Raw genomic sequence first — 9,709 nt, 5'->3', positions numbered from 1 at the left:
TGGATGTAATGAGAATTCAACTCATTTTTCTATGTAAGAGATTACAAGCTTTATTGAACAAAATGTAACCTATGGTTTTCTCATTACATTCCAATAAAATTAAAAAATTGCATCCAAACATAGTAATGAGCTTTTGATGTAATGGACATTCCATTACGAAGTCCATTACGTCTTACCAAACGTACCTTTAATATATTGTCCGTCCTGAAATTTTAAAGTGTCTCGATAGTCTCTTCAACTTGTTTAAAATACAGTCAAATGATCACTTTGTGGCAAAAAAGTAAGTTGCATACAGAAATTATATTGCATGCACTTTAGAAAACTAAAACGATAAAAATCGGAATGTGAGGTTCTAACATCAAAGAAGGAAATTTTTGGAGTTGAGTAAGTAATAACTTCCTTTTTAATATATTTTAATCTATTAGATAAATTATATAATAATATTTTAAGGTGCATGAGACACACTTTACACATGCAGTTTACTTGTTTTTTTTTATAAACAAATGGTTAATTAATTACATTTTAAGTAAGTTGAAAGGGTTATCGAGACAATTTAAGCATATTAAGGGAGCTATTGATACACTTTAAAAGTTTAAAGGGACAATTAAACTTTTTAAACAATTTGAAGGGCAAATGATATATTAAGCCAATGAAATTATGACAATATAGAGTATTTTATATACTTCATCTCAAACATTAAGCCAGAAAAAAACGATTAATGGAGCAAGTTTGAGTTTAAATTTAGTGAAGAAGACAATTTTATTATTATTGTAAAAAACGATTTTATATTACCTATGTGTTCTTTTCATTTTAAATTGCTAAATTTCGATCCCTTCTAAATAGACAATTCTTGTTATAGAAATCAACAAAAATATATTTACACATATTTCTAGTCTTTGTAATATATTTCTTAATTATAAATTGCAATACATTTTTAGGAGTATTAGTTATGCTAAGGCCAGTTTTAAACTTTTGAGGGGTTTTATATTAATTTTTTTTATCAAACTATTAATATTTAATAGAATTTTATATTAAGAAAACATAATCATGAATGAATTGAAAATGTGTCAATTTTGAATATTTTTTTAAAAGAGATCAGTTTTGAATAGTTAAATATATTTAAATCACATATACACTCAATATAGTAAAATAAAGAAAAATAGATTTTATTATTATTATTATTATTATTATATATTTCATTTAAGCTTAGGTTAATATTTTGTTCCATGGAAGTCATGGCGCGATATTGCGTTTGAAAGAGGTTTGCCGTCTACGCCAAGAGATCATCACGATAAGGTGCAAATTGAGCTTGCGAACAATGACACCCTCAAACCTCGAGTCACCATTGATCCAGAACTTAAAAAGGCTTTAATTACTTCTTGGGAAAAGTCTTTAATAATTAAGCTGCTTGGTAGAGAACTAGGTTTTATTGCTTTAGAAAGAAGAGCTGTTGAATTGTGGAAACCAATTGCTGGCTTTGAGATTATGGATTTGGGACAAGGATTCCACCTGGTGAAATTTGATAACGAACTAGACATGAACCATATGATAAATGATGGGCCATTGCTTGTTCAAGGACATTACCAGACTGTTAGCAGGTGGATACCAGAGTTTAACCCTTCTGAAGCTCTCATAGACACAACCATGGTATGGATACGTTTTCTGGAATTTCCTCTATACTATAATGAAGACATACTTTTACCATCATTGTTGCAGTAGGCAAACCATTAAGAGTGGATGAAAATATGGCAAAAGCCTCAAGGGGTAAGTTTGCACGAGTTTGTCTAGAGGTGGACTTACATAAACCACTGAGAGTGAAATTTTAATTGGATGGAGTAGAACAACGTGTGGAACATGAGGGACTATAAGTTGCCTACACGAATTGTGGGCATTATGGACACTTGAAGGCTTCCTGTGGCCTACCAAGTATCATTCAATCAAAACAAACTAATATTGTAAACATGATTACTACATCTGTGGATTCTAATGGGGAACTTAGGGATCAAATTGTGAATCAGGTGGGTCAGGGTAATTAGTTGGAATCTAGCCCTATTCTGACAGACGCACTTAAGACACCGGATATTGAATATAGGCTTTGGATGATCGTTCCTCATAGAAAACAAACATAAATTTCAGGGTGGACAGACTCAAACTTTGACAAGTAATGTAAAACAACCCAAAGATAATCCCTTTGTGGGGTTCTCGATTGAAGCTTTGACTGCAAGGCACATAGATAATAATAACGAGGGAAGGATCGCGTCTAGTTCATAGAAAAACTTATCATATAGGTAGAACATAACTAATTATTACGAACAATAGCAAGAGCAAGATCTAAGAATTATAAAAGGAACATTTTAATACGAAAACTAGAATGTCATCCATGGTGTATGATACCTTCTTTGACATTGTCTAGAATTAGAGTAGTTTTTTTTTTCTTAAAGTCATCTAAGCTTTTTTTGTTTTCTTTTACTTAAATAGGGCAATTGTTTACTAGCTACAATGTACTATTACCCCCCTAGTTTTTTTTTTGCTAGGGCTTTGGCTGAATATAGTGTGCAAAATTATTTAAAAATTAATTTCTATTGTATTCAATAATAATCCTCTATTTTTTGTCCATTTCCATCCAATAATCCAAAAACTTGAAATGTCTAGTAAAATTTTCAAAAGTTTCTAATTATTTATTTTTTAACATTTTCTTTTTATCACGTGACGGACTATGTCTCTCATTTTCTGCATTCAACCAATTCTATTGAGAAATAGAGGGTTATTCCGTAGCGAAGCATAAGGTCAACTTCGATGCAGCAATGTTTCCGAACACTGGTTATGCTAAGTATGGCTTCGTCATGCAGGACCCAACTGGGTTTGTGGCGGCTGACAATGGCAGGTTTACCTGCAATGCAAGACATCCTGATAGATGAAGCCTCTGTTGTCGAAAAGCATCGAGTTGGAACAATATCCTTCTCGAATCGAATTCTTAGTTATTAGTTTATCAGTGCCTCTAAATCCTTACTTAAGGATAGTGGCTGTCGTGTGTGACTGTGGAGAATGAGTTTCGGCCCTTCCTCCTTTTGCTTGTAATGCTTTATTTGCGGATCTTTAATCTACATCGTTTTCTTTCAAAAAAATTTATGATAAATATGCACATATATAATACAAATATATTGTTCATATACGGACACTGTCTGAATGAATCATCTTCCAATTAAAGCTTTTCGTGTATGTTATGACTGAAACTCGATATCTCTATCTTAAGTGAATTGAGATCTTTAACCATCCAAATCAACCTTAATCGATAATATTAATAGTAAATATTAATTAATCAGTATTAGTACGTCATAGAAGTTGTAAGTTAGGTTATATGTGCAATACTAATTAAGTCTAAAAAACCAATAATTTATACATTGATTACAAATGGAATTACGTAATGGTTCATGCGTTTGTTAATTAATTATATACTTTAATGAATAATTACATTGGCAGCATGTTATTTAGCTGCGCCTTGGCATGATATAATATGCGTTTTATTTTTAATGCCACGGGTAATGACGTAGTTAAGGGACCCCTTACCTTTTCCAAAGAAATTAATACATATATTTATATAAATTATATGTGTTCTGCCGAAAGAAAAATATAAATTATAGTATTTGCTTATGTAATACTTAATTTATAATTTTCGTACATAAGATTTTTAGAAAAAACAAGTTATAATCCTTTCCCTATATTTTCTAATAGAGGTGGCAATTTCTGACACGAAAATACGATTACAGAGCCAACCCGACTGACACGATACGATTGACACGAAAATCATTTTTCTAGCATTTATAACATATAAAACCATATGGAACATAAATATGAGATAACACGATTTTGACACGAAACACGATAATTGCCAGGTCTATTTTCTAAGGCTATCATTAGACGAAAGTTTGAAAAGGTTCATTAAAGGAACGAGAGGTAAGGGGAAGACCGGTTATTTAGTGAATCTTCAAATTCCTCCAATTTAGTGAGATTAAAAATTGAGGTTAACTCTCATCTCAATTTAAATTCCTTCCCAGACAAGGTTAGATAAATAAATTCCGTTTAATGAATCTCCTCTAACCCCAAAACAAGGGATAAAGTACAAAAATATATTTAATGTTATCAGTCAAGAGTAATTTTTATCTTTAAAGTTATTTAAACTCGAGATTCTGCGAAGTAATACTCCGATAATTAAAGTGGTCTTGCTGGTGTCTGAGTGCGACTTGGAGATTCTCATGTTGGTCCATATGTTAGAGGAGTGGTGATATTCCTATTTAGTTGAATCTGACGGCTCTTAGTGCTCCAAACGCTCCTAACTGCCTAGGATGGAAACATATGTACTGATACTAATTCACATGTTATCAAATGTCCCCATACACTCTAGAAGCTCTTTTAGGATTTCGTCCGTTTGGAAGCGTTCACAGGGCCCATTCAATCATTTCGTTTGGAGAAAGATATTTGGGTGTGTGTGATCCGTAAATTTCCAATGGTGGATCGTCACACGAGGGGACATCATAGTTGCAGGTAGAGGTGACAAAAGTACACACGACCTGATTACATGACACGAAATCGACACACAAATTTAATGTTTGAGTTTAGCTTAGTAGGTAATGTGTTATTTTTGGGTTGACACGAAACTGACATGCAAATTTTTGGGTTGAGTTAGGGTTGTTGTGCTATTCCGAAATGACACGAAATAATACGAATATTTAAAATTATTATTATATTATCCATATTTTTATTTGTCATTTCATTAATAAAAATAATAAAATTATAATTATTACGTGCAAATATGATTTGAACCTTCTAAATTGTTATAAACACATTACAAGACATCTAACATGATATTAACGGACTTTTCGATGGTTAGTGTTAAGATACTAATCTAAAAATGACATAAACTATTTAAAAATAGTATCATATTTCTTATAATTTTAAAAGTTATCATTAATATATATGCATAACAAAATTACATATAATCTGGAAACACAACACGAAACTGATACTAACCCGAACAAGTTAACACGATTGTAATACGAAAGTTTTTGGGTTGGATTTAGGTTTATTTATTTTTAACATGAACACGAAAATGACACGACATGAAAACGACTCGAACACAAAATTGCCAGGTCTAGTTGCAGGTAGGTGTGCGGCCACCTTCCTAGTAGGCATCATTATGCTCGCTCTTTAGATTCCATTTGAAGCTTGACACATGTTATTGCAGCGCTCTAGACTAAGTAGGAGTAGGCGGAAGGATTTGGAATTCTCAAGACGCGTTGATGATAACAGTCACATTCATTGATGGTGACTTAAACGCTTATAAAAAGGGTTTTATGAGTGTTAGTTTTAATTTTCAAGATTTCTTCCATTTTCTTCTGAGTAAAGAGTTTTGACCATCTTCAATAAGCGTAAGTTCTTTTTCTCTTCTATTTTGGAAGCGTTGAAACAGAAGAATTCTCGTTAACCTTCGTCCTTGGAGGAATCCGCCTCGTCTCCTTCTAGCGAACCGAGATTACCCATCAGGTGTAGAAGCCAACAAGGGGAAGAAAGCTAAAGTAAAAAAGAAGCAAAATCCTAAAGCCCGGGATCATGGCTCAAGTCCGACGCCAACCCACACCAGTTTATCAGTTGAGTATCTGTTTCTTGAAGCTATGACTAAATATCTTCTTGGTCCTAGACAAAATATCAACAACGACCTCCGAAAGAATCGATGATGAAGATTTCATCGGCGTTTACACCCGACATGTCTTGTAGGATGACTTTCCATCTTTCCGACTTTATTGTGTCATCTGCCATCAATTTTGGAGATCTGTTAAGGGAGAAGAATGACGATTTCCGCTATTAGAGTTTAAAAAGCAAATCCTCATAACTCCGGAGGTCGACTCTTCTGATTGAGAAGTCAGACAGTATTAACAACTTTTCTTTTAATTTTGGAATTACAAGTAACTTGTCGAGCAATCACTTAAGATCAATATCCAACACTTTGGCTTTTTAATTCCTCTATTGACTTTGAATCATAACACGTCGAGCAGTGTCAATTAGCTCATCGAGCAGCTCTAAATATATTTCTCCAATTACTTCGTTTCAAGTATGGAAACATCTGAAATTACTTAAAACTCTAATCAAGACTAAAATAAGGCAGAATACACTTAAACCTAGAGAGAATACTCACAAAAAAAAAAAAAAAAACTCAAAATAACACAAAATAAAACATTGATCTAAAACATTATATAAAATGGTGATAATAGCCGTCGAAGAAAGTTTAATCGGAGAAAGGTGTATTGGGTTTGCAATAGTTTAGCAATATCAGGTCCACACAAGTATTACAAGTAGTTTGGTGAGAATTTCTTTTGTGAAATTTATTATTTTCTCCTTTTCTCATTGAAGATTGTTTTTTTTCACCTTGAATTTTCAATTCTTTGATGAGGCAATGCTAAGTTATTTTGGCGTATAACAATGACCACCATGGTGTAATTTCCTTTTTTTTTTTTAGAAAATACTTTTCTTTTTTTCACTTATCCTCAACAATTTTGATTTTTATTCTAAATTGACTGGCACTTAATTAACTCATATTATTTTTTGTTTGAAATGATAATGTTAATTATTTATTATTTTCTACAAAATTATTAAAAGAGTATAATAATTTAAATTGGCTTAATATCTTTCAAGTCCCCGCAAGTTGTCCCAATACTGCAACTGACCCCTCGAACTTAGACTTGTGACAACTAACCCTTCAATTTTCTTATTTGAAACAAATAACCTCTTAAATGGGTTATTTTGAGATTTTTTTTCCCCTTTAGTTAATATATCAGTAGATTAGTTAGATTTAGCAACCGATATTTTGATATCTTTTATTTCTGATGTAATATTATGTTGAATTGTTTTGGGGATTTAGGAGTTATTTGTTCTAAATAAGCAACTTGATGAGTTATTTATTCCAATTGAACAATTTGAGAGGGTTAGTTGTCACAAATCTAAGTTCGAGGGGTCAGTTGCAGTATTGAGATAAGTTGAGGGGGCTGAGGAGATATTAAACCATTTAAATTTAAGTTTTTTTTCATTTGACAATAAACTATTTAAATAAAAGTAGACATTTTAAAACTAGTGCACCAACAAATATAGAAAATATGAAATGTTTGTATTTTGAAAAAGAAATTCTAAAAAAAAAAGGACAATTTTAAAAGCTGTAGTGCACCAACAAATATAAAAAAAATATGAAATGTTTGTCTTTTAAAAAAAAATTCTCAAAAAAAAAAGACAACTTTATTGTTAGAAGGAAAAAATATGTAATCCGTCAGACAACCGCATGACCACTCTAGGCAGACTAGTCTGGCTAGAAACGATCCTCTACAGCACAGATGAGCTCGAGAGTTCATCCAGCCGTTAATCACGCTCAGATCACACGGTCATGATTCATCCACCAGATTTGAGTTCTGGTCTCCTTAGTGATCAAGGATACAGAGGTACGATCCTATAGAACAGATCCTGTTCAAGTAAGGTCGTGCCAGCTTAATGCTTCTTGTGGAACTATAAAGCATATACTTTCTTTATTTGTTACCGATGTGGGATTCCGGCACAATCTTATTCCAAATCGCACGGTCATGATTCATCCACCAGACTTTGAGTTCCGCAAATGAAGTACAACAAACCAGTAACTGTAATTTCTAAGATCAAGGTCGGAGAAAGAGACTATCAGAACGCATCCATGGAGAGAGAGTATATCGTCGGGGTAAAGCTTTCAATCTTCTTATTGAGCCATATCCGTTTGAAATGGAATTAGGGGGAATGCAGATTATTCTTATACTGGAATTAGGGGGAATGCAGATTGTTCTTATAACGTGTCTAGTAAGAAGGGTCTAAGCAAACCTAAGTAGGAAATTGAAGAATTAATCGTTGAATAGAGATGCTTTTCTCCAGTAGGTTTTGGCTTTAATCATCTTTCAAACCATTTATTTCATAAGCTAGCTGTTGTGGATTTGATGGATCATTAGTTAGTTCGTAAAATCTCTGGGCACTTAGGACAGATAATAAGTATATCATATATTAGAAATTGTAAACATCTAAATTTATATGTTTTCTTAAGATTCTGTTAAGTAGTCCCTATAATTGAGAAAAGCCTTCTTTTCTTTCTATTTACTGGTTTCCATATGGACCATTTCAGCATGAATTAACATCAACACAGACTGGATTTAACTCTGTTACAAAAAGTTTATAGCTTATGTATGTGTGCTGGGTAAATTTCATCGATGGTGTACAACCTTTGTGTTATTTCACACTTTGGTGTACAACCTTCATTTTGTCTCACTAATATGTACAACCTTATAGATGACCTCCCACTTTGATGTACAGCAGGTAAAAATGACCGGTCAACGCTTGGTCAACGTGCCACATCAGTGTTTTTCATTTTACTCATTTTAAAAGTGGGACCCACTCCTAATGCAATTACTAAAATACCCCTACTCCTTATATAATTACTAAAATACCTCATCCCCTTCCTTACAACTCCTATGTCCATCTTTCTCTCTCTCTAAGTCCTCTCTCTCCCTTCTCTCTCTAAAAAGCTTTCGGATTCCATCAATTTTCTGTTCTGATAACCTTTATCCTTCGTTCTTTCCAAAAACCGCTTCTACAGGAGATATTTCAAATCGGTTACGTCACTCAAACTCCATTCCCCTTTGGTTCCATTGTCGGTTTGCGAAGTCCTCACTTTCAGATTTTAAGTATTAAATTCCAATAATTGGTTGTTGGCTTTATCACTTTGCAGCCTCCACCTTTGAACAAATTGCAGATCCATCGTCTTTCGATTCACAACGATGTTAGGTAACCTTCGCGTTTATGTTAACGGCGGCGACAATAAGCAGCGAATCTTCAATGTCATCGCCGCTCTTTCCTTTGTTCTAATCCACTACTATCCACCTGCCGGAACACTAACAACCGCTTTGAGGTATGCTTTGGAGATAAAGAAGTGCCTCTCGTTAACGGAACTGTTGACTTTACCTTGAATCCCTAAAGAGCTTCTTCTTAGGGCACCGTCTTCATTTCTATAAATAATTGTTGAATTGATTTGGTGAATTTTGATAATTGATACACTAATGAACTTGGGGTTTTATAAGGATTATTGGAGATCTATTGGAGGCATAAATTAATTTAGATAAGAATGAAGAAGGTGATGTAATTAATCAGAAGACCATGGCAATTTTGTTGTACACACAAAAAATTCTTTCTATCTACAACTATTTTTCTATCTTTTGCTAAATTTCATTTACAGTACTTGAATCTAAGACTGAATTCTGGATTTTAATGGATATGCTGGATTTATAAGAATCTCGAAATCCAGTACCATGATTCAGTTAAGCTTTTTTTAGAGAGAGAGAGGGGGGGTAATTTTAGGAAGAAAACATGAATGAGGGTATTTTAGTAATTGCAAATATGGTGGGTTAACTTTGACTTTTTGACCGGTCAAACTGCTGACGTGTCGCGTTGACTTTGCGTTGACCGGTCATTTTTACCTGCTGTACACCATATCGGGAGGTCACCCATAAGGTCGTATATATTAGTGAGACAAAATGAAGTTTGTACACCAAAGTGTGAAATGGGTCAAAGGTTGTACACCATTAATGAAATTTACCCTATGTGTGCTATATTGGATAAGAAAATATATAGATAATGTGTGTAAATTTGAACCCTACTT

General features: G+C 33.2%; 1 non-coding gene across 1 annotated transcript; it reads right to left on the bottom strand.

Annotated features, from left to right (window-relative positions):
* Nucleotides 1-7,306: 7,306 nt before the first annotated feature.
* Nucleotides 7,307-7,521, bottom strand: LOC136225311 (small nucleolar RNA U3). Its single transcript, XR_010687032.1, has one exon. It is a non-coding gene; the product is annotated as a small nucleolar RNA U3 (small nucleolar RNA).
* Nucleotides 7,522-9,709: the final 2,188 nt, after the last annotated feature.

This window comes from Euphorbia lathyris, chromosome 3 (genome assembly GCF_963576675.1).
Source record: "Euphorbia lathyris chromosome 3, ddEupLath1.1, whole genome shotgun sequence".
In the NCBI taxonomy this organism is placed as follows: Eukaryota; Viridiplantae; Streptophyta; class Magnoliopsida; order Malpighiales; family Euphorbiaceae; genus Euphorbia; species Euphorbia lathyris.
This window is presented reverse-complemented; position numbering and strand designations above follow the sequence as displayed.